Source organism: Euprymna scolopes, chromosome 2, assembly GCF_053919585.1.
Source record: "Euprymna scolopes isolate OS-2025 chromosome 2, ASM5391958v1, whole genome shotgun sequence".
NCBI lineage: Eukaryota > Metazoa > Mollusca > Cephalopoda > Sepiida > Sepiolidae > Euprymna > Euprymna scolopes.
Window position 1 is genome coordinate 73771369 of NC_136483.1, and position 24955 is coordinate 73796323.

Consider the following 24955-nt stretch of genomic DNA (forward strand, 5'->3'; position numbering starts at 1 on the left):
ATGTATTATAGACAGAGAATAGTAATGATGAAAGGTAATCTTTTACGAATTGAGCTCTACCATGTGAATCGAAATACGTATAAAGCAGATATTACGCCAGACAAGCTATTGAGAGGGAAAAATTACTATCGCGGCAGTCAGCTAGTAGATGTTTTAGTTAATTAATTTTTTTCCATTTTCCTTCAGTGTAAGTTCTAAGAAACCAAAGGGGCTTCTTGCTATATAGAGAGACCTTAGACACTCAATGATAGGCATTTCAATTCTTTCCTATCTAGTAGACATTCAAATTAAAAAATATATATACAAGTGTAATCATAATCAGAACTTAGTAGTTAATAAAACATGTTAATATATATATATATATATATATATATATATATATATATATATATATATATATAGTAGAAATGGTAATTAATAAAAACTGAAGTAAGTGCTCAATACTGTTGTAGAGCAAATATGCGTTTTATTTTTAATTACCGTATCTTTCTGTTAAGTTACATTATTGTTTCAGCTACCCGGCCGTTTTTTGGCCGTCTGTAGCTTCCTCAGACTTTTACAGAAATGTTCGTTGTTATGGGATGAAAGAGTTAAGGAACACTCCAAAACTAAAACATTACCGACATACCAAGCACCCCCCACCTTTCCCCCTTGTTCCTTTCTCTTCTTGTTCCCCGCTCTTCTCGCACCCCTCCTCTGTTCACTCTTTCACTCTTTCATTAATAAGTATTATTACGTTAATAATTTTGATTACACTAATAAGTATGATTACATTAATAAGTATGATTACATTAATAAGTATGATTACACTAATAAGTATGATTACATTAATAAGTATGATGACACTAATAATATGATTACATTAATAAGTATGATTACATTAATAATATGATTACATTAATAAGTATGATTACACTAATAAGTATGATTACATTAATAAGTATGATTACATTAATAAGTATGATTACATTAATAAGTATGATGACACTAATAATATGATTACATTAATAAGTATGATTACATTAATAAGTATGATTACACTAATAAGTATGATTACACTAATAAGTATGATTACATTAATAAGTATGATTACATTAATAAGTATGATTACATTAATAATTTTGATTACACTAATAAGTATGATTACATTAATAAGTATGATGACATAAATAAGTATGATTAGATTAATAAGTATGATTACATTAATAAGCATGATTACATTAATAAGTATGATGACACTAATAATATGATTACATTAATAAGTATGATTACATTAATAAGTCTGACTACAATATGGTTGTCTTCAAGTCTAACGTAAATAAGTTCTTGATGAGCCATTCCATATAAGTTATCAACTTTACCAAATTTTAATTACTAATGATTACTATAATGTCCAATTTCTACTGTACACTCTTTAACCCTTATCCTTGAGTGGCCTCTTGGCCTTGATAATGTGGTGATGCCTATGTAAAAAAAGTATGATTACACTAATAAGTATGATTACATTAATAAGTATGATTACATTAATAAGTATGATTACATTAATAAGTATGATTACATTAATAAGTATGATTACATTAATAAGTATGATTACACTAATAAGTATGATTACATTAATAAGTATGATAACATTAATAAGTATGATGACATTAATAAGTATGATTACATTTAAAAGTATGATTACACTAATAAGTATGATTACATTAATAAGTATGATTACACTAATAAGTATGATTACATTAATAAGTATGATTACATTAATAAGTATGATGACACTAATAAGTATGATTACATTAATAAGTATGATTAAATTAATAAATATGATTACACTAATAAGTATGATTACAATAATAAGTATGATTACATTAATAAGTGGGATCACATTAATAACTATGATTACATTAATAATTTTGATTACACTAATAAGTATGATTACATTAATAAGTATGATTACATTAATGAGTATGATTACAATAATAAGTATGATTACATTAATAAGTATGATGACACTAATAATATGATTACATTAATAAGTATGATTACATTAATAATTTTTATTACACTAATAAGTATGATTACATTAATAAGTATGATTACATTAATAAGTATGATTAGATTAATAAGTATGATTACATTAATAAGTATGATTACATTAATAAGTATGATTACATTACTAAGCATGATTACATTAATAAGTATGATGACACTAATAATATGATTACATTAATAAGTATGATTACATTAATAAGTCTGACTACAATATGGTTGTCTTCAAGTCTAACGTAAATAAGTTCTTGATGAGCCGTTCCATATAAGTTATCAACTTTACCAAATTTTCATTACTAATGATTACTATAATGTCCAATTTCTACTGTAAACTCTTTAACCCTTATCCTTGAGTGGCCTCTTGGCCTTGATAATGTGGTGATGCCTATGTAAAAAAAAAGTATGATTACACTAATAAGTATGATTACATTAATAAATATGATTACATTAATAAGTATGATTGCACTAATAAGTATGATTACATTAATACGTATGATCACATTAATAAGTATGATTACATTAATAAGTATGATCACATTAATAAGTATGATTACACTAATAAGTATGATTACATTAATAAGTATGATTACACTAATAAGTATGATTACATTAATAAGTATGATCACATTAATAAGTATGATTACACTAATAAGTATGATTACATTAATAAGTATGATTACATTAATAAGTATGATTACATTAATAAGTATGATTACACTAATAAGTATGATTACATTAATAAGTATGATTACATTAATAAGTATGATTACTCTAATAAGTATAATTACATTAATAAGTATGATTACATTAATAAGTATGATTACACTAATAAGTATGATGACATTAATAAGTATGATTACATTAATAAGTATGATTACATTAATAAGTATGATTACAATAATAAGTATGATTACAATAATAAGTATGATTACATTAATAAGTATGATTACAATAATAAGTATGATTACATTAATAAGTATGATTAAAATAATAAGTATGATTACATCAATAAGTATGATTACAATAATAAGTATGATTACAATAAGTATGATTACATTAATAAGTATGATTACAATAATAAGTATGATTACATTAATAAGTATGATTACATTAATAATTTTGATTACATTAATAAGTATGATTACATTAATAAATATGATTACATTAATAAGTATGATTACACTAATAAGTTTGATTACAATAATAAGTATGATTACATTAATAAGTTTAACTACATTAATAAGTATGATTACACTAATAAGTTTGATTACAATAATAAGTATGATTACATTAATAAGTATGATTACATTAATAAGTATGATTACATTAATAATTTTGATTACATTAATAAGTATGATTACATTAATAAGTATGATTACATTAATAAGTATGATTACACTAATAAGTTTGATTACAATATTAAGTATGATCACACTAATAAGTATGATTACATTAATAAGTATGATTACATTAATAAGTATGATTACAATAATAAGTATGATTACACTAATAAGTTTGATTACAATAATAAGTATGATTACATTAATAAGTTTAACTACATTAATAAGTATGATGACATTAATGCTTGCAGATATGAAAGTAATTGTTAATATTTACACACACACACACACACACACACACACACACACACACACACACACACACACACACACACACACACATATGTAAGCAATGTCTCCTATTTTTATTCCGCCCGAATAGATGAAAAAAGAATTACAAACTGTATTGTTTAATTACTGAATATATGTATTCTTAACCTGAAATTTGAAATATTTAGACCAAAAATTAGCAAAGTAGAGACTGCATGGGTCAATTTGTAAAAGTTTTGACCCCTAAACACTTATTGTTTTAGTCTCAAATCTAATTAAAATTTTTGATCCATGTCCAAGTTACTTACATCTAAAATTTCAAGTGTTTAGACTCTAAATTGGCAGAGGAGTTTAGTAGAGTTTTCCAAGGTCAAATCGTTGAACTTTGACGCCTTTGACAGCTAACTTTCTGGCCAAAAACCGATTAAAAAGAATTTCCCAAATCTCAATACTCCTTATTTCAAATCTCGAGTACGAGGGGCGTGCAATAAGTAATGCCCCTGATCCACTCCCTATAGCGGTAGAGCAACGAAACTTGGCACAGTTAGTAGTCTTTCTCTACGTAGGAACCACCCAGAGTTATGCATTTCTCCCATCGTTTGATGCAGCTCTGGAGACAGTTTTTGTAGAACACCCCAGGTTGGTCCTCCAACCACGATGTGACTTCAGAAATCAAGGCTGCATCATCTGGGAAACACTTTCCTTTCAAAAACAACTTCATGGCTAGAAAGAGGTGAAAGTGAGAGGATGCAAGGTCAGTAGAGTAGAGAGGATGGGGGAGGATTTCATAACCGCTCGCCCGTGCTTCTGATCTGGCGACATACGAGTTGTGGACCGGAGCATTGTCCTGCAGGACGAGGGTACCTTTGTTGATCTTGCCCCGCCTCTTGATTTTGATAGCTTCCCTTAATTTATTCAAAATTGAAGCATAATAGGCTCCTGTAATTGTGGTACCCTTTGCCAGGAAATCTGTCATCACTACTCCGTCCTGGTCCCAGAAGACTGTGAGCATGACCTTGCCAGCGGAGGGCTGCATCCTTGCCTTCTTTGGAGGTGGTGAGTCCAAGTGCTTCCACTGCATTGACTGAGCTTTGGTCTCTGGATCATAGTGATGAACCCAGGTTTCATCCTGTGTAATCAGTCTTTTGAAAAACTTTGACTCATCTTCTTGGCACATCTCCAAATACATCCTCGAGCACTCGACGCGTTCCCGCTTCTGGAATGGTGTGAGCAACTTAGTAATCCATTTGGCAGACACCTTATGCATATGCAAATGGTCATGAGTGATAGTTTCCACAGACCCTGTACTAATCTTGACATCTTGGGCTATTTGGCGAATAGTAATGCGCCGATCTTCTAAAATGGCAGCCTCAACTTGACGGACAGATGCCTCATTAATGGCAGAAGTTGGGCGACCAAGTCTGGGAGCTGTTTCCACAGACTTCCGGTCATGTTTGAATTCACGATACCAGCGTTTTACAAGCTCATATGATGGGGCATTATTACCATAAGTTTCTTTCATCTCATCAAAAGTCTCCTGTGGTGTGCGTCCTTTCAAATACAAAAACCGGATCATTGCTCGACATTCAACAGGCTCCATTTCACACCTGACTCAGTTCAATCACCTGTAAAACAGAAACCACAGTTAATTTATTAATTAATTAATATATAATTATTTAGCACACAACCCGTACAGATATAAATCATTGCACCTGCAAAATTTCAGCTAAAGCAGACACCTGGAAGTGGGTAAGGGGCATTACTTATTGCACGCCCCTCGTATGTAGACTGAAAATTGACAGAGTAGTTTGGTAGGTAAATGTATACACAGAGAAAATTTCACTTTTATAGATATACTAGCATGGGTGTCCGGCGTTGCCCGGGTGTTTGGAGGTGTATGCTGAGCAAAAAAACCCCCCCAAAAAACCCAATTAATTTGAACCCTATTATGACCCCTTAACGCTTATTGTTTTGGGCTCAAATCAAGTTATTAAGTTGGATCAATGCCCAATGAACCTATATCTAAAATTTCAAGTGTTTAGACCCAAAATTGTGGGAGGAGTTTGATAGAGTTCTCAAAGGTCAAATCGTTGAACTTTGACCCCTTAACAGCCAAATTTCTGGCCGAAAACCGATCCAAATCTCAGTATCCTGTATATCAAATTTCGAGTCTGTAGACTAAAAATTGACAGGGTTATTGCGTAGGGAAATGTACAGAGACAGACACACAGACATGTTAACTTATATATATATATATATATATACACTAGCATTTCAGCCCGGCGTTGCCCGGGTGTTTGGAGGTGTGAGCTGAGCAAAAAAAAAAACAAAAAAAAGGTCAATTTTTTAAACATTTGATCCCTATTATGACCCCTTAACATTTATTGTTTTGGGCTAAAATCAAGTTATTAAGTTAAATCCATATCCAAGGAACCTATATCTAAAATTTCAAGGGTTTAGCCCCAAAATTGTCGGAGGAGTTGGGAGAGTTTTCAAAGGTCAAATCGTTGGACTTTGAACCCTTAACAGCCAAATCTCTGGCCGAAAACGGATCACATAGATTTTCCCAAATCTCAGTACCCTGTATATCAAATTTCGAGTGTGTAGACAAAAAATTGACAGATTTATTGCGTAGGGGAATGTACACAAACACACAGACACACAGACACGTTCACTTTTATAGATATACTAGAATGGGTGCCCAGCGTTGCCCGTGTATTTGGAGGTGTATGTTGAGCAAAAAAAAAAAAGAAAAAAGAAAAAGAGGCCAATTTTTTAAAACTTTGACCCCTATTATGACCCCTTAAAATTTATTGTTTTGGGCTAAAATCAAGTTATTAAGTTAGATCCATGTCCAAGGAACCTATATCTAAAATTTCAAGTGTTTGGTAGAGTTCTCAAAGGTCAAATCGTTGAACTTTGAGCCCCTAATCGCCAAATCTCTGACCAAAAACCGATCACATCGATTTTCCCAAATCTCAGTACCCTGTATATCAAATTTCGAGTGTGTAGACTAAAAATTGACAGATTTATTGCGTAGGGAAATGTACACAGACACACACACACAGACACGTTCAGTTATATATATATATATATATAGATAGATAGATATAGGCACATAAAATTTTAGGGCCCGAGCATATATATATATATATATATATATATATATATATATATATATATATATATATATATATATATATATATATATGTAATATTTTAAGCCTACAGATTCGAAATTGTATATACAGTGTACTGAGATTTGGAAAAATCGATGTGATTGGTTTTCGGACAGAAATTCGGCGATTAAGAGGTCAAAGTTCAACGATTTGACCCTTGAGAACTCTACCAAACTCCTCTTACACTACACTTTTGGGTCTAAACACGTGAAATTTTAGATATAGGTCTCTTGGACATGGATCTAACTTAATAACTTGATTTGAGCCCCAAAAAATAAATGTTAAGAGGTAAAAAAAGGGGTAAAAAAATGACCTTTGTGGTCTCTTCCAAATTACTCAGACAATTTCTGGTCTAAATATTTGAAATTTTACATAAAGGGTATTCAGAGATAGGGCAAGCTTTTTCATCAGTTTGGGTCGAAAATTTTTAGTTACCAATATAAATTTATAAATGTATGTATGTCTGTTTTCATGTCTGCCTTTAACTTTCAATAGAGGCGACGGATTTTACCAAGATCAGTATCGTTTTAAAGTTCGACCTTTCATACGACAAATATCGAAAAATTGGCTAAACACATTAATATCTTCCCATTCAAGTAGGCACTTTTCTACAGGGGGTGGTCACTTTATTCGCCGATATTTTTGAAAGATATCCTCTCCTTTAGATTCTCTAGCCTTACTTTTAAAAATGTAGCTTCCGGTTTGGCGGTGGTTGTAACAGCATAAACGTTAGGGTTTACCCCGTTCTTTTCCTCCTTTGCGGTACGGGTTCGAGCCTGCCTTCCTGCTACCACTTTTTTTTTTTGCTCAACATACACATCCAAACACCCGGGCAACGCCGGGCTGAAATGCTAGTATACTATAAAGCTGAATGTCTGTGTTTGTATGTGTGTGTGTGTCTGGTCACGAATAGGCTCCTGTATGGTTGACTATTTTAAAAAACTGATTTCATATAATGATAGAAGATGTATCGAGACACAGGAATGGGTATGTTTGATCTGGCAGAACGGTGGTTCTTCAAAATTGTGGGGTCGGCGTTCGCGCCTTGTCCACAAAGTATGGAAATAAAAAATTTAAAAATAAAAAAAAAAACTTTTGCAAGTGTTTTTGAGATAGATGTACATAATAATATTTGATAACTATGTTATAACTAAAATAGGGATGGTATAATAAAATTGTGGGGTGTGCATTCGCGCCTGGCCTCCATAGAATGTAAATATGTCACTAAGTTTAACAATTTTTTTTTTTTAATATAGATTCACAGAATATTGTGGTAAGTGTTTCAGTGTGAACAGGTATGGTATAATAAAATTATGGGGTTTATCTATTTTATTTGTACTTTTATCATATTTTGCTTTGGTTTTGATACCCCCAAATTCGACGCTATCTCTTTACAACCCTGCCTTTTCATAACCTATCATACTTTCATAAATCAGAATCCATTGTCTGTAGGCTGTTTTTGAACACAGTCAACGACGGGTACTTTTGCTAGTAAATATATATATATATATATATATATATATATATATATATATATATATATATATATGTGTGTGTGTGTGTGTGTGAAGTTGTCGATGTATGCGAAAACTTTCTAGCAACTCCTCTATGAATCTTTGGTATACATAGTTGAAATTTGATACATAGCGTATGTGGACCTGTGGCACACGTTCGATTTAGTTTTTAGCCAGAAAAAATTGCTGCTAAGGAGTCAAAATTGAAAACAAAACAGTTAACCATGACAGAGTAAGTCGAATAAAATATTACTCCTTCTGCTGCTTTTGCATATGCTGAAAATTAAACATTCATAACTCAAAGTTGCTTAATTTTTAACCACTCGTGTCCATCTGTCGTTAGCTCAGACAGTAATGACGCCGAAAGAATAAATAACGACTGAGGCTGGAGCGCTAAGTGTTCTGATTCCTATTCGAGCGGATTGTACTCCTGTCACTATTTTTTTTATAGCTTTTGAAAAATAATTACTCCATATTAGATAATTATCAATAGATAATTGGCTCTGTAACGATTAATAAGAAATCTGAATGAATTAAAATATGCTACCTCCGGTCGGAAATAGTTGGTTCACAAAAATTTCCAGTTTGGTCGGAAATACTTGGTGCATACAAGTTTCAAGTTTTATAACGCAGTACTTTTGAAAGGAAATACAGGTTAATCAAATAATTATACTTAGTTAAATTGACAATTGATTGTACGCATATTCTTACAATGTATGATTAAATAAATATACAAAAAAATAATGCAAAAAGCTAAAACATCTAACTATTTATTCAATTGTGTTAATTTACTTTTCAATTCTTCTGATATCAAAATTGAAGTGGGAAGTTTTCCTTTTCTTTCTAGCTGTACTTTTGACATATGCTGAAGCCTGTAATTGTTGCCACCATCAGCCAAAATTATTTGTTCCATTGTCTCCTGCAATGTCAGGAAAATGTTGTTCAACTTTGATTTTTCTAATTCTTGAAAGCTGGTTTCAACTGCCTTAAATTGATTCATCAATATTCTTTGTAACCTTTTGGTGTTGAATGGATTGGATTGTATTGAAGTAACCTAGGTCAAGCATATTCAGATCCGGACTGTTTGCAGGCTTGTTAACCAGTTCAATGTTCAGCCCTAATCTCTCCGATTCTTGTTTGAACACCGGGTCTGTTGGATGTACGTGTGGCTTAGCATTGTCTTGTTGAATTATGATTCATTGTGCAATGGATCCACTTGGCCATTTGTTCCGTGTGGAAACAAGGACCTTTTCAACAAGGAATTCACGAATCTGAATTTTCGTGATTGTATCCATGACTTTAGTTACCATTGTTCCAGCAGGCCTGTTTCTGCTACTACGTTTAGTCGCCTCTTGTTTGGTATATGGCCAAAATTCCAATCGTCCCGTTAAAATAAGATTTGCGATGTGGATCCCAACGGGGTCGAGCCACGGCAGCAAGAAACATTACCTTTGTAATGAAATGGTTGCTTTTAGTGGTTCTTAAAGGATCATGTTCGTCTTTGCCTAAATAAAATTTCCTTGCATTTTGCGTCATGTAAAACCATTTCTCATCAATATGTATGCCATTAAACATTTCTCTAAAAATTCCTCCATTTAAATCCAACTGCAAACAGCAAAAATCAACGCGACATTTCATGTTTGCTATCGTGAGAAGCGGTTTTACAGCATTTGAATGTGCTCGAATTTCGCCATTTTCATCCTTGCAATCAACGTTGTCTTAGGTATTCCACATGCTTGAGCAGTAGACCTCAAAGTGGTTCTTTTTCTCAAGGGAATGGTGTTTATTTTTGCCAACTGTGAACTATAGTCCTTCTTTTTTAGGCCACAGAGAAACTTACGGCTCAAAGAATCCATTGGTACCAATATATCGGACGAACTGTCTAGTGCCCGTGACCAAATTTTGCCTACAGTATTTCTTCCTATACCGAATTTTGTGGCAACATCTTTGATTGCACCTCGTTCTAGGATGCACCCCTTAGATCTTGTAGCAACGCTTGAAGAACTGCTGTTCATCTTGAATTTGTCAATTCTCTCTTATCACTTCTGTTTTTACCTTCCACATTGGCATCAACTACATTTTCCATATTTATATAGCCACTGCGGGTATTTTTAAAAATAGATTATGCAACAGTCAACAAATTAATGTGCATAGATAAACTCTGAATTACTTTTAGAACCAAAACTATTCTTTTTCAATTAAGCACGTTCTAAAGTACTACCAGTTACCCCCTAAAACATTGAAATGGTGCGTGACAAAACCTAAAACGCGGACAGTTTTAATTCTGCCCCAACTATTTCCGACCGGAGGTAGTAATATTTATGAATATTTTACCACCGGCAATGCCTGACGGCTTGCTAGTATATATATATAAAAGGGAGCTGGTCTGGCTATCTAAAGAACGTTGTCTTCCAAAACCCTCTATCAATTTTTGATCAAGCCTCGAAACTTTATATGCAGGGGATTTGAACCCGTGGAACAAATTCGATTTGATCTTTAGACGACAACAATTACTGCTAAGCAGTTAAATTAGAAAAGAACAGCGAAATTTGGCAGGCGTAAGTCGACTTAATGTGCTCCTCCGCGCATGCACAAATATACATTTATAGGTTAAACAATATTAGTTTTTAACTGTTTGTATGCGCATGGACGTGGTTCAGAGCTTAAAGCTGAAGACCTATATGTTTTTGTTCTGATTCTACCTTCTTTACTTTTGAAATCATTATTGGGTACAATGTAATAATCAATTAAGTTTTGGTCTGTAATAATAAATGTGCATGCATGTTTAACAGCGTCGGCGACCACGGCAACTTAAATTCTAGAGCCATGCTAATCTCGGAAAGACATGTAATATAAAGACGGTAGTTTCCCGCTGCTTTTCGTCTTGATTCGTGGGTGTATCTCCCCCATGAGTTATACCCGCCCCGAGATACTAACCTGGAAATTTCTACGACTGGGTGTGGTGCATACAGCGCCTTACCTTCAAAAATAGTCACCCATCTGGTACTGGCTAAGCTCATTGTTGCTTAACTTCGGTGATCTGGTGAGAACCGGTGTGTCAACGTGGTTGTGCCGTATAATAAAATAATTTATAAATATAAAATTTGCATAAATTAAACTATCATATTAAAGCAACCGGGCGGCCACTACTGGATGTTAGGTACAATATAATAATCAATAGAGAATTGGCTCTAAAATAATAATTATGAGATAAGTATATATTTAAGCGTATTTTACGACTGAAGAACGCCAGGCGGCCTGCTAGTACACACACACACACACACACACACACACACACACACACACACACACACACACACACACACATACACGAGTATAACCTGGATATAAGAGATCCGGATATGAGGTAAGCCGGATATAAGATACCCCTTTGCCTTTTCTGACAGCTGTCTTATATCAGGGTTACACTGTATATAGTTAGTCTTTTTTTAAAAAAGTAATTTTTAACTAAATTATTTGTGAAAACTGATTGGAAATGTATATTTTCTGTGCTTTTATGTCTATAACTGTGAAATAAACGAGTGTTCTGTATGTAAAAAGCATTATATGAAGTGTTCCCATACTTACCTAAGCAAAATAGACCAAACCCGGATATGAGAGAAACCCTAGATATAAGAGACTTTTCGATAGCCCAGACAGCGATCTTATATCCGGGTTACACTGTATATATATATATATATATATATATATATATATATATATATATATATATATATATATATATATATACATGCATATATGCGTGTGTGCGTGTGTGCGTGTGTGTATGTTGGTGAATAATGAACATGTTTGGCAAGAGATATTATGCATAGGTAATTGCTTTTCTGGCTGTCGTTTCTCTAATCTTGATAATTCATTGTTTTCGCTCATTTGAAAAAAAAAAAGGTACATTTTTTACTCATTCGAGAAAAGAAAGCGTTTTTAAAATGGATGCCAATCACAATTGCCCCATCTTTAAAGAAACGCTTCTGTTTAAATTCTATTATGTTCTTTTTTTTCTGGCCTTCATTCTCTATATGCTTTTAAGTTTTATGTTTCATTTTTTCCGTTTCATTTGTAATCATCTTAAATTAAATAACAAAATATGACCCTTGTTTTTGTGCGAGAGACAATTGATGGTGTTCATCAGAGTCAAGAAGTAGAAAGTGTCAGGACCCAGTGAAAGGAGGTGGTTTATGGGTGTCATAAAATCACATTTCCGCGGCAGAATATTTGGGGCAAGTGAGATTGGTTCATAACTTTTCTTTGACATTACCACTCAACAGTGTCTTACGATGTCAATAAAAACCATAAGGTTTATAGCTTATCAGTAGTTTGATCAGCATGACAACTAACAAAAGTGTCCAACTAGCGTGTCGGTAAATGCGAACATTCTTAAGTGGATGTACAGGGTGGCTCACCTAAAAGTAGCCCAGAAAATGTAGTAGAGAGGAAGAACATTTTTTTTATTGTTTAAATTACCTGTAGTGTTATAAAAGATTCTGGAAGTGCTCGCTGTTGACATCTATGCATTTCTGGGAACGTTTAACAACATTCGAAGATACTGCCTGTAGATCTTCTCTGGTGATTCTCCTGATAACGTTGGTAATGTCTTCCTTTAGTTGGTCTAGATTGTGAGGATTACTTGCATAAACTTTTTGTTTTAAATTCCTCCAAAGAAAAAATCACATGATAACAAGTCCTGGAACGTGGTAGCCATAACACGTTGCATATTGTTTTCTCTTCCGTAAACATGTCATGAACTCGTGTCAGTGATCAGTGAGACGTATGGAATGTAGCGCCATCTTGTTAGGAAAACAATTTTATTTTGTTTTGTGGTGTCAGTTGGTCGATAAGAGAAATATTAGAGAGATCTGGTTACTTTTAAGTTGGCCATCCTGTATATACAAATATATACATGTATATAAACATATAATAATTATTACTATAATAATTTTTAAATATCTACGGACACCCGTGTTTCATCCTTTCGGAAATCATCAGTGCAGGGTGTCACGATTACAGCCGGTCGGGAGATTCGAACCCGATTACGCTTTTGTGATTAAATTTCACTCTTTGTGTGTACCAATCATTTTTGCTTAGAATCGCTATACTTGTTAAATATAACAAAATAGCATATATAAAGAAATAACAATCTATCTATCTATCTATCTATCTATCTATCTATCTATCTATCTATCTATCTATCCCTCCCATCCTCTCTCTCTCTCTCATATATATATATATATATATATATATATATATATATATATATATATATATATATATATATATATATATATATATATCTTCCAAGATCCAAGGTTTTATTTATCTTAGCAATCAGCTCTTTCAACATTTCAAAACTCTGGTACATTTTACAGATCTGTTTTGTTTACGTAGAACAATCAATATTTTTGTGTTAATATTGAATTATACCTCATAGAAAGAAATATACATGGTCATATACTGTTGGCAATGAAGGATATAGAGGAATTTACATCACGTTTTTATTTAGGTTGCCATATTTATTTTAAGGATAAATGATTTTATTTTCGTGTGGGTTTACATTTTATAATATTTCTGACTGGTTTTTATGCACAAACAGATTTTTTTATATAAAAAGAATTTAATTTAATTTAACCTACTAATCATTTTCTATTATATGTTAACTGAGGTTATCTTATTTAGGTTGTAGATACGAAACTAATTCCCTATATTTAAATATATTTTATATTTAGGGGCGGCCATTTTAATTTCATGTGAGATAGTATCGTATCGTTGACTATTCGTAAAAACTACATTCAGTATTCTCCTAATGGTTGCAGAGTTAAAAAATATATTTAAAAATTTGATTATATTCAAATAAATACATTGTTTCTACTATAAGTTATTTATAGATATTCTTAAGGGTGACATTTATCAGAAGGGCTAATTCGTATCAGAATCATTGTATTCGTTACTCACCGTCCAAGGGACATAGCTAACTTAGAAATTTACTCTAGAGTAAGACGCTAAGAAACCAACCCCAGTCATGGACGTTTGTCAGAAGCAGAGATGCGTCATTGAATTTCTGTCCAAAGTGCATTGAAAATAGTGGTGATTATGTAGAAAAATAAATTCTGGAGCACAAAAGATCACGTGTTTTAATCGTACTACTCTCCTCTTTGGAGCTCTTCAACGTTTTCAGTTAAAAAATGACAGGCTTTACTTTTGGAACAACCCTCGTATGACAAAGCGCGCTCCGGACGCCTATGCCCAGCCATCGTTCATCGCTAACAAAAGTTCTTTGAGAATGGTGGTGGCTATGTAGAAAAATAAATTTCGCAGCACAAAAGGTTTCTCGTTTTAATGATACCACTCCCGTTTTTGTAGCTCTTCAACTTTTTGAGTTAAAAACAAAATAGAACAGAAGGCTTTACTTTTGGAACGACCTACATATTGTCAAATTTATTCACCCGAATTTGGTATTTAATAGTTCTTAATTCCCTCCATTCGCGTGGCGATTGTTTGGTGGCCCTAAGGTAAAGGCTGAGTTCGAATCTCATGACAGGCAGGAATTGTCACGCCTAGACTGATAATTGCATAAGCATGAAACACCAGTATCTGTAAGTATAAAGAATAATTATTATTTAATTTTAATTATAATTATTAGGGTTGTGACAAGAGTATTCCCGTGGAGAGGCATTGTAAATAGGGACAAGAGTATTCGTTTCATTGTTTCGACTCCTGAGTATATATCTTACATGTTTTTATATAATCGGGTGTGGTTCTCGGTTGATTAAGTGTGTCTGTGTCGGATATATACTCGAGAGTCCAAAGAATGAAAAGAATATTCTCTTGTCACAGGCCTAATAATTATATATATATATAATTTCAACATCTTGTCAGATGAGCGCCACTCCCTCAGACACTTAAAGTCCATGAGCCAAAAAATGACTTTTTTTTTTAGTCCTACCGGTGAATTCAAACACTCAAGCAGGCATGACACTGAAGATTGTCATTGAGATCAATTATTACATGCTTTCAGCATTTCAAGCCTCCGCATGTCACAACTTTTCCATCGCCACAGGGCCATTTTTATAGACAAATGCCTGAGGGAGTATCTATACACAGATGATGTTACAGAGTCTTAGCTTTGTACGACAGCTAAGTCTCTCTCATGAGGCAGGTAGTACTGGGTTACATGGTACCAGTAGCATATGACATGACCTGACACTATATATATATATATATATATATATATATATATATATATATATATATATATATATATATATTAGAAAACAGTTATAAAGCCAATTTCAATAAATGAAAAATAAATTACGACATATTTCAGTCGATACCCGATCATCGTCAGTAGATTATAGACATGTTCGTTTTCTTTTTTCTCATGGTCGATCGATAAAATAATTTCTTAACGAAGTGAAGTGGACATTTGGCGCCATGGGGTCTGGCTTGACGTACATAGAGATATCGGCAGTAGGCCACGTGTTTTATATTAAGCAAAAAGGATACCCCCCCCCCCAAAAAAAAAAAAAAATTGAATTACTCTGTTAAGAGAAAGAAAAATATGGAAAGGCCTCACAATATATATATATATATATATATATATATATATATATATATATATATATATATATATATATATAAAGAGAGATAGATAGATAGATAGAGAGAGAGAGAGAGATGAGAAGAGATTTTAGAGAGAGAAAGAAAGAAAAGAAATCAGAGGGAGAAATGATAGTCTCCAAACGACAGAGAGAGAGAGAGAGAGAGAGAGAGAGAGAGAGAGAGAGAGAGAGAGAGAGTAACCTGGACAAAAGAGAAGGGAAAACTACAAATTGATAAACCGTTTGTTTTTGTCAGAAAGAGAATTTGCTTGCTGGCCGTCGAAGAGCACACCTTAGCATTGGGCTCCCGCCCAGGGCTGGATATTCCCCTAAAATTGCTAAGTTGAAAAGCTCTTTCTTCCATTCTCCTACCAAGAAGCTGTCTGGACGAATCTAAGTTGAAAAAAATCCCGTATTTTTAAACCGTTAAGAACTCGAAGGATTTAACTTTCCTTTGCATAAAATGTACTCTGAAATATCTTATGAATAATTATTCTCATTTATAAGAAAATAATCTCCGAGTTATCTTTGATTATTGAATTGCTTTGATTTGAAACACACACTTATTTACAGTAGAACCTCGAGATTAGTAACAAAATACACTACAGTACATAATACACATGTATATAATCAAATAAGATTATAAATAACTCCGTAAGGCGGGGCAAATACAGTAAGAAAGGGCCAGAAAAAACATCGTAGTCCACATCGTAATCTGGAAAACCGTATCCCAGGGGTCTACTGTACAGCGCGACACCACAACCAGCCCAGACTGCATGAAGAGAAGCGATATACAATCCATTCACCAAAGTATCTACCAGGGAGAACTCAACCACAGCGTCTAACGATGAATGTCCAACCCAAACTTAGGGTCGTGCGCGTTTTGTGCGCTCTGAGCATTAGAGTGGTAGTTCCAGTAGCAAGTAAGTGTCTGGTTACATTTTGAAGGATCCATCACTAGATGAAGATAAGAGTGTAGCCACGGGGACTTAGGATTAGCCTTCGCGTCTAGGACTGGAGAAGGCATAGTTACACTAATTGATCCCTTTTAGTAAGATTGGGCAAAAAATACCCCCGTCGGATTACACAAGAACGATTATGTATAAGGTGCTCACCAATAGACGAACCGTAATTATTAAACTCATCCGATGGTATATAATTTGCATGTTGAATTTTTGTTGGAATGTATTACTTGATCTGGAAATCTTCCCGACGTAGCGCAAACGGCAACTAAATTTCAATAAATAAATAATAGAATTATTATGATGGGAGGGAGAGAATATCTTTTCGAATTGAAATCTGAATGGACTTTGTGGAAAAAACAACAACTTGTGTATTCGATGCAAAATAATATTGTTATATAGTCAGTAAGATATTTGACAAATGAATTTATTTATTAACCAAGGTAGGCGAAGGTAAATAGTAGATTTGTCAACGATTTTTTTTATTTTCTAAAAGTTTGAAATCATATTTTTTTTTTGTAAATTAAACAATGTTTAAAAAATAACCATTGTTGCAGAGGATCTTATTAATAATTTAATTTCATCATCTAGTCTTGTCTTCAAACAAATCATTAAGGTAAGGGTTTTAATTAAATTAAATTTTTGTTTTGTAGACGTGTGCAGAGACCAGTATACGTTGGTTCCCGATAGACTGAAGTGAGAAAAGTGGAGGAAGATTTAGAAGCCGGAGGAGAATAATTAGCTTCCTTCTCTAACGTAAACTTGCGACTTGGATGAATATCATTGAGGGACGTAAAATAACGCCGGCTTCCGTATCATTGTTCAACAAACAGAAGGTGTCGTCTACATAACGAAAGTAAAAGTCTGGCTTTTTTGAAAAGCAGATAACAGACAGTCTTCATGGAAATCTACAAGCATATTGACCAATGCCGATCCCAAGGGAGACCCCATAGACACATCATCGATCTGTCTGCACATAATGTCATTAAAACTGAATTCGAGCGACATAGTGTTAAATTTCATTAATTCCACGAAAACACTTTTGGGAATAAGGGAAGTAAAAAGTGAAATATAATATAAACGTCTGCAAATATACCGATAGTCTCTACAAGTGGAACACACGCGAAAAGACTTGAAATATCAACGGAACACATAAGCACGTCAGTATAAGGATTATTTTGTATAAAGTTCGAAAATGTGAATGGACCTTTAATACAAAACGAACGACAGCGTTCCCAAAAAGTCTCTAAAATAGTAGCAAACCACCTTATGTTCAGAGGATTCTATCATATATGATATGGGTCTTTAAGGGTATCCCGTTTTTGTGGGTTTTAAATATATAAGAGAGGAGGATGAATAGAATCTATAGAGTAGCAGAAAGAGCTCCATTCTAAATCTATTTAACCATTTTTGGAACTTGGTTTTGATAGATATAGTGAAATTGTGTGTATGTACCGGACCTAACTGAACAAATTTAGAGGTGTCCTTAAGGATATTCATCATTTTATTGACATAATCTTGATGGGCAAGTATAACGACCTCTGAACCTTTGTCGGCTTTTGTGATTACTAAAGATTTATTATGAAGTGCTTAAATAGCACGAGTGTCCATTTCTCCATTTTAACTCACAAAACGAGAGCAGCGTGCTAACATACAAATGGGCGATGTCATTTCGGCTTGAAGTTACTAGAGTCGGATATAGGCGAAAGTCTATAGACAATACTTCACGTTGCCGGGTTGTAGAAGGAATGCAGAAGTTCGAACCATATGAACGAATAATAAGTATATATATATATATATATATATATATATATATATATATATATATATATATAAGTAAAAGATGGTATATTATTCAATTTAGGTAAAGAAAATTAAAAAACAAACGTTTCTCTCCCCTAATAAAATCGTTTAAGATTGAAACAGTAATTTAACAGACGAATGGACGACGTCATTTTGCATTGAAGTCACTAGAGTCGGAGGACATATCTCTTCACGTTCCGGGGTTGTAGGAGGAATGCAGAGCACCAAACCATATGAACGAATACTAACTATATATATATATATATATATATATATATATATATATATATATATATATATATATATATATATATTTTATTCAATTCTGGTAAAAAAAGTGAAAAACAGGTTTCTCGCCCCTAATAAAATCTTTTTAGATTGAAACAGTAATTTTATTGTAGAGATTATGGTAATTTTTTTCAGCATAAATTTAATAAAATAATATTCTGTTCTTTTTATTGCGGCTAATCAAAAACCTTGTTAAATTCAATGGTTTTTACTAATGCTAATGAAGCCAGAGATGGCTTCTGTCGCCGGCTTCAAATCTATCGACTGGTGTTAATCGTGACACCCTGCACTGATGATTCTTATAGTAAACAATTATATATATATATATATATATATATATATATATATATATATATATATATATATATATATATATTAGTATATTTAGGCAGCATTTTTTCTTTTATGCACGTTTGATTAAATAGCACAGATAACTCTTGCTTGTTTTTCTTGTAATCCTCCTTTTCTCTTAGTCGGACCATTTTCCGAACTTTTTTTCGAGTGAAAAAAGAAATTTCCCATAATCGCGATCGTTTTCGACCTCCATTGGTCATCCTCAGGCGAGTAGTAAAAAAATAAAAAAATAAAAAATGAAATTGAAAAATGAAAATAACGAGATGAAATGAAAAGACGATTAAAAGACGATTACAAGACGATTAAAATCGCTTTAAATCACTAAAATACTCATATTTCCATTCTATGGAGGTCAGGTGTGAACGAACACCCCATAATTTTATTATACCATATTTCTTCAAACTGAAACATAATTATCAAAGTATTCTTACGCAGATAGATATGAAAAGTCTTTATTAAAGTTTGTGCCTATTTCCATTCTATGGAGGCCAGGCGCGAACGCAGATCCCACAATTTTATTATACCATCCCTATTTAATTTAAAACATACTTATCAAAGTATTATTATGTACATCTATATCAAAAACACTTGTAAACGTTTATTTTTAATTTTTAAATTTTTTATTTTCATACTTTGTGGACCAGGTGCGAACGCTGACCCACAATTTTAATGAACCACGGTTCTGCCAGATCAAACATACCCATTCCTGTGTCTCGATACATCTTCGATCATTATATGTAATCAGTTTTTTAAAATAGTGAACCATATAGGAGCCTATTCGTGACAACACACACACACACACATTCAGCTTTATATTATATTATATCATATTATATATATATATAGTTCCGATCGAGTCTTGCGAAAATCAATGTGTAAAACAAAACGAAGCTCAATATTCAATGGATTCTTTTGACGTGCATCTGTTTTTTCCCTGAGTTTGACTTGTATCACTCTCATTTCACCATTCACATTTTTTTTGTAGTTTCCTGAACAGTTTTTTAAAAGTTTTTGTGTGGACTTTCGCCTTGCCATTTAAAAGTATTCTTATGGCACCGGAATCTGGAGACGGGATTTTCGAGTGGCAACTTGAATTTGTTAAAGTGCGTTCTGATTTTTTCCAGAAACGTAATATGTATGAATTTACATTACTCCAACATTGAAATTAAATCACAGTATATAACACCGATCTCTAATATATATATATATATATATATATATATATATATATATATATATATATATATATATATATATATATATATATATATATATATGTATGTGTGTGTGTGTGTGTATAGTAATTTATAAAATATATATGGCGATTAAGCTACACTCAATAATCCGCGTTTCATCCACTCTAGGATTCTTCAGGCTTATGCGCCTATATATATATATATATATATATATATATATATATATATATATATATATATATATATATATATATATAATACAAATAATTGTTAATTTTTATTTTAAAAGTAAAATAGCCATAAGTCTCTTTGAGAAAGTAAAATCGAGACTTTAGAAAACCGAGAAAAAGCAGCAAATATAGCGCAACTGTAACATTTCGACTTCCGGTCGTTGAATACTCTCTTCCTGTTTACTCTGTAAGCTAGCCGACATGGCATTTGTAGATGCTTAAATTCCTTCATTTTATGTGTTAATGGCCAGTAGCCTTTACATAGAAGGCTATCCTACGAATTCATAGGAGATTTTGTGACTGGGATCGAATTTTCCGACTAACAGTAATTACCACTTCCTACATTGCGTAAGCATGACATACTAATGTTGATAGGTATAAAAACAATTATTAATATTTTTTTGAAAAATATGTCATATATATATATTTTGTAAAAATATGTCATATATATATATATATATATATATATATATATATATATATATATATATATATATATATATATATATATATATATATAGTAGATCACAGACACACAGACACTAATTTAAATTTACCATCAGTATGGATATATATAGTTAGTGGGCCGATGAGCTTTGCATTTTATAGATTAAAATTTAATCAATTATTATTAAGTAATTTGTTTTTTTTTTTAAATAGAAATCCCCCAGACAAGACATGAAGTCACTTGTTGTAAAAAGCTATAAAAAAAAGAAGAAAGAATAATACTGCAGGGTCTAATTGTGTTAGAGGAAATAGATTCTGCCTAAGAACACGATTCTTTCCTCTTTGTCAAAAACATCGCTCTTGAAATGTGAGGACTAAAGGACAAAATAAGGGAAGCCAGAGTTACACGGCTGTCTAAAGTAAACCCAAGATCCATTTGGGTTATTTTCGTAAAGTTATTAGTTATTAGCTATTATTCAAGTGATGTACCAGGATTAATTATGAAAAAGAATGTATACACCGTAGGTAGGATTACAACCCACGATTCATAAGCAAACGGTCTATTTACTATTGTTAATAATAACGAGGCTCATTATCAATCATTTATAATTAAAAGCTTATCGTTATTGGTTAATTTTATTATTTACAAAAACGTTATAAAGTTTATCATTGGCAATATACGTAATTATTTGGTTTTAAATCCTTTTTATCTTTATTAGTTTGTCAATTCTTATAACTATTATGCGTAATCCTGGTCCTGACTTAATCCGTACGATTATTAGGACTATTTTTCTTTCTTTTTTTTTTTTTTTACTCAAACCAAGGAAATATTTTACTTGTGTCGTAAGGGGCTATTATTTGGGGTCGTATCTCATAGGGGACTGTGGGGAGTTGAGTAACGAGAGGCTTATTTACATTACATTTAAACTCACACATGCTAGCACAGAGAAGCAAGAAACCAGAAAAAGAATTTCCAAGTTTAGCAGTCCGATGGAAGAAACTATTAGGGTAAAAAGGTTTTCCGGCATCTAGAGACCTTTCTTGAGAGCCAATTTAATTAAAGTACTCGTAAAACAGACACAGAAACGCAACCTTGCGGCGATGGGACGGTGGTTGAAGCTTGGCCGAGAGTGCGAGACGTATTAAATTTGAGATTTTTTTTTTACCTGGTCCAAGAGTGAGAGACGGTAGATGTATCAGCCTATATGTTGCAATAATACCCCATGCGATGGTGAATTGTTGCTTTATATATTGAATTCTTTAGAGTCTTATTGTAATAATCAACATTTGATCAGGTACGTTTTTACTAATCTACAACAGAGATTTTGTTAGAGATATTGGGAATGGTAGTGTTGATTATAGCGCTATAGTAATTAGCCTTATAATATGCATAATACAGAGTTTTTTGTTTATTGAATGGAAAGTACGTATGCATGATTTAACGCTTTATCCAAAAAATTTGATCTTCTGATTATTGTATGTAAACTTTATGTAGTTCTTTTATAAGCGGTCGGTAATCCTAATAATAAAAATGTCCCATGAAAGATGAAAGAATATATATATTTCATAAAACAAAAAACAAAATAAAAACAATAAATAAAAAATAAATATATAAAAAAACGACCCGATCGTAATTTATGCTGAATCAGTTCATCCCGTTAGCATATCGAAATGCTCAAACGTTTTATTCTTGTTTCAATGTTTTTTTATCAAATTAAATGATAGATTCCATGATTCAAAGAATTCAGTCCATTTCGCAGAGGCGATTTCAGTAATTTTTCTTATCTAAAAGAAGAGCTTTATTCGGGTGTACGTGTAATTTATTACGTGTAAGATTTAGAATCTTAGAGCATTTTTTTACAATAGACAACAAACCGATAAAGTGGTCAAGAAACAGATATATAACAAATAAATGTTACTGAAGGCAAGATAAGTTACTCTTCTACTTACCTGAATAATTCTTTTATGTTTCAACTTATTTTAAAGCGTTTATTTACTTCGAAATACAAGTAATGCCGAATGTTTAAGTTAGAACGACAACAAAATGGTGGACATGCGACTGTCATCTTTGGAGTCTCGATAATCGCCCCAAACTAAAAATAAAATAAAATACTGATAGAAACCCGCCCAATGAATGTTATGATTACATTTATTGGGTGTGTTTTTGCCAGTATGCTGTTTAATTTTCGATTTTTAAGCGATTACCAAGGATCACGTGCACTGCATATGACAGCCATGATTATTTTTCATTCTAACTGAACGGAGTGAACGTGTGATTTTCTTTGAACCGATGAACGCTTTAAAATAAGTTAAACACTAAAAACGTATCCAACTAGGTAGAAGAGTAACGCACCTTGCCTTTGGCAATATTTATTTGCTATATATTTGTTTTGCATTTTACCACTTTTTCGTTTTGTTGTCTATTATTATGTTTATGTTTTAACTGGGATAACCAATTAATAATGAGTATTTTATTCTATCGTTGATTTTGCGAATAACACTATCTAAAATGCTCTTACTAACGCTAGCAAAGTCAGAGTCAGGAAGACAAAATAATCTTATAAAGGTACTCACAGCGAACGTACGCCAAGTTTTGTTGCGTTTGAATTCTTGGAACACACACACACACACACACACACACACACACACACACACACATACACACGCGCGCGCGCGCACACACACACACACACACACACACACACACACACACACACACACACACACACACACACACACACACACACATAACTTGTATAAGCAGCAGACTAAGTTTATTTATCTCAGTCTCACCGTACGAATTATTAAGAATTACAAAAATTAAAAAGCTTAAAAGTAAAATTTTGTCAGCTAAGGATTTGTTGAAGTCACTTACTAAGCTATGCACTCTAATTCACCCGAAAAGAATGGAATGTAAAACCTACTTATCCTAAATACTATAATTCGATACTCGATGAAAAAGAAGAACAACAGACTTATTAAGCAGAATCATTCCTTGTTCAATTACGTTTATCTTAATAAAAACATCCTGCGTAAACACACACACACACATACACCCACCCACCCACACACACACACACACACACACACACACACATATATAGATAGATATATATGTATATATCATGTTGCTTTTATGTTGACAGGCTCGTGCTTGCGTAGTTAATGACATTAAATAATTAATTTAGTAATTGTAGCTGCAAATATACACACACACATATATATACATATAATCTAAAGCGGCTTTGAATATTATATATACAAAAGGCAGTTTTTAATTCCTAGCGATCCAAACTAAATTCAGCATATTGCAGACTTAGCACTTGTATAAACCGAAAAAATCTACAATTACAAAAGGGGATTCAACTAACAGTGAACAAATAAACAAGAAGCCTTTAACTTAAATTATTGAATAAAAAACGGAGATCATCACCTGTTTACCATGTACATATTTCAAACATTTAAAAACAGAACAGCTTTTAAATTCATAGTTCTCCAGTGGAAAAACAAAACAAAACACCACTTTCACACAAACAAAATGTAAAATCCAGTTACTTTAAGCGTTTGGATTATGTTTGATCATTGTAACTTCACATACCCATCTTAGCAGCAGCCAAATAATGTAACGGTTACAAGCGACGACGGCTGTCGAGTTTCAATTCTAGTTTAGCTGCACTGAATAGCTGTAATATAGCGAAACATTATGTCTGTGG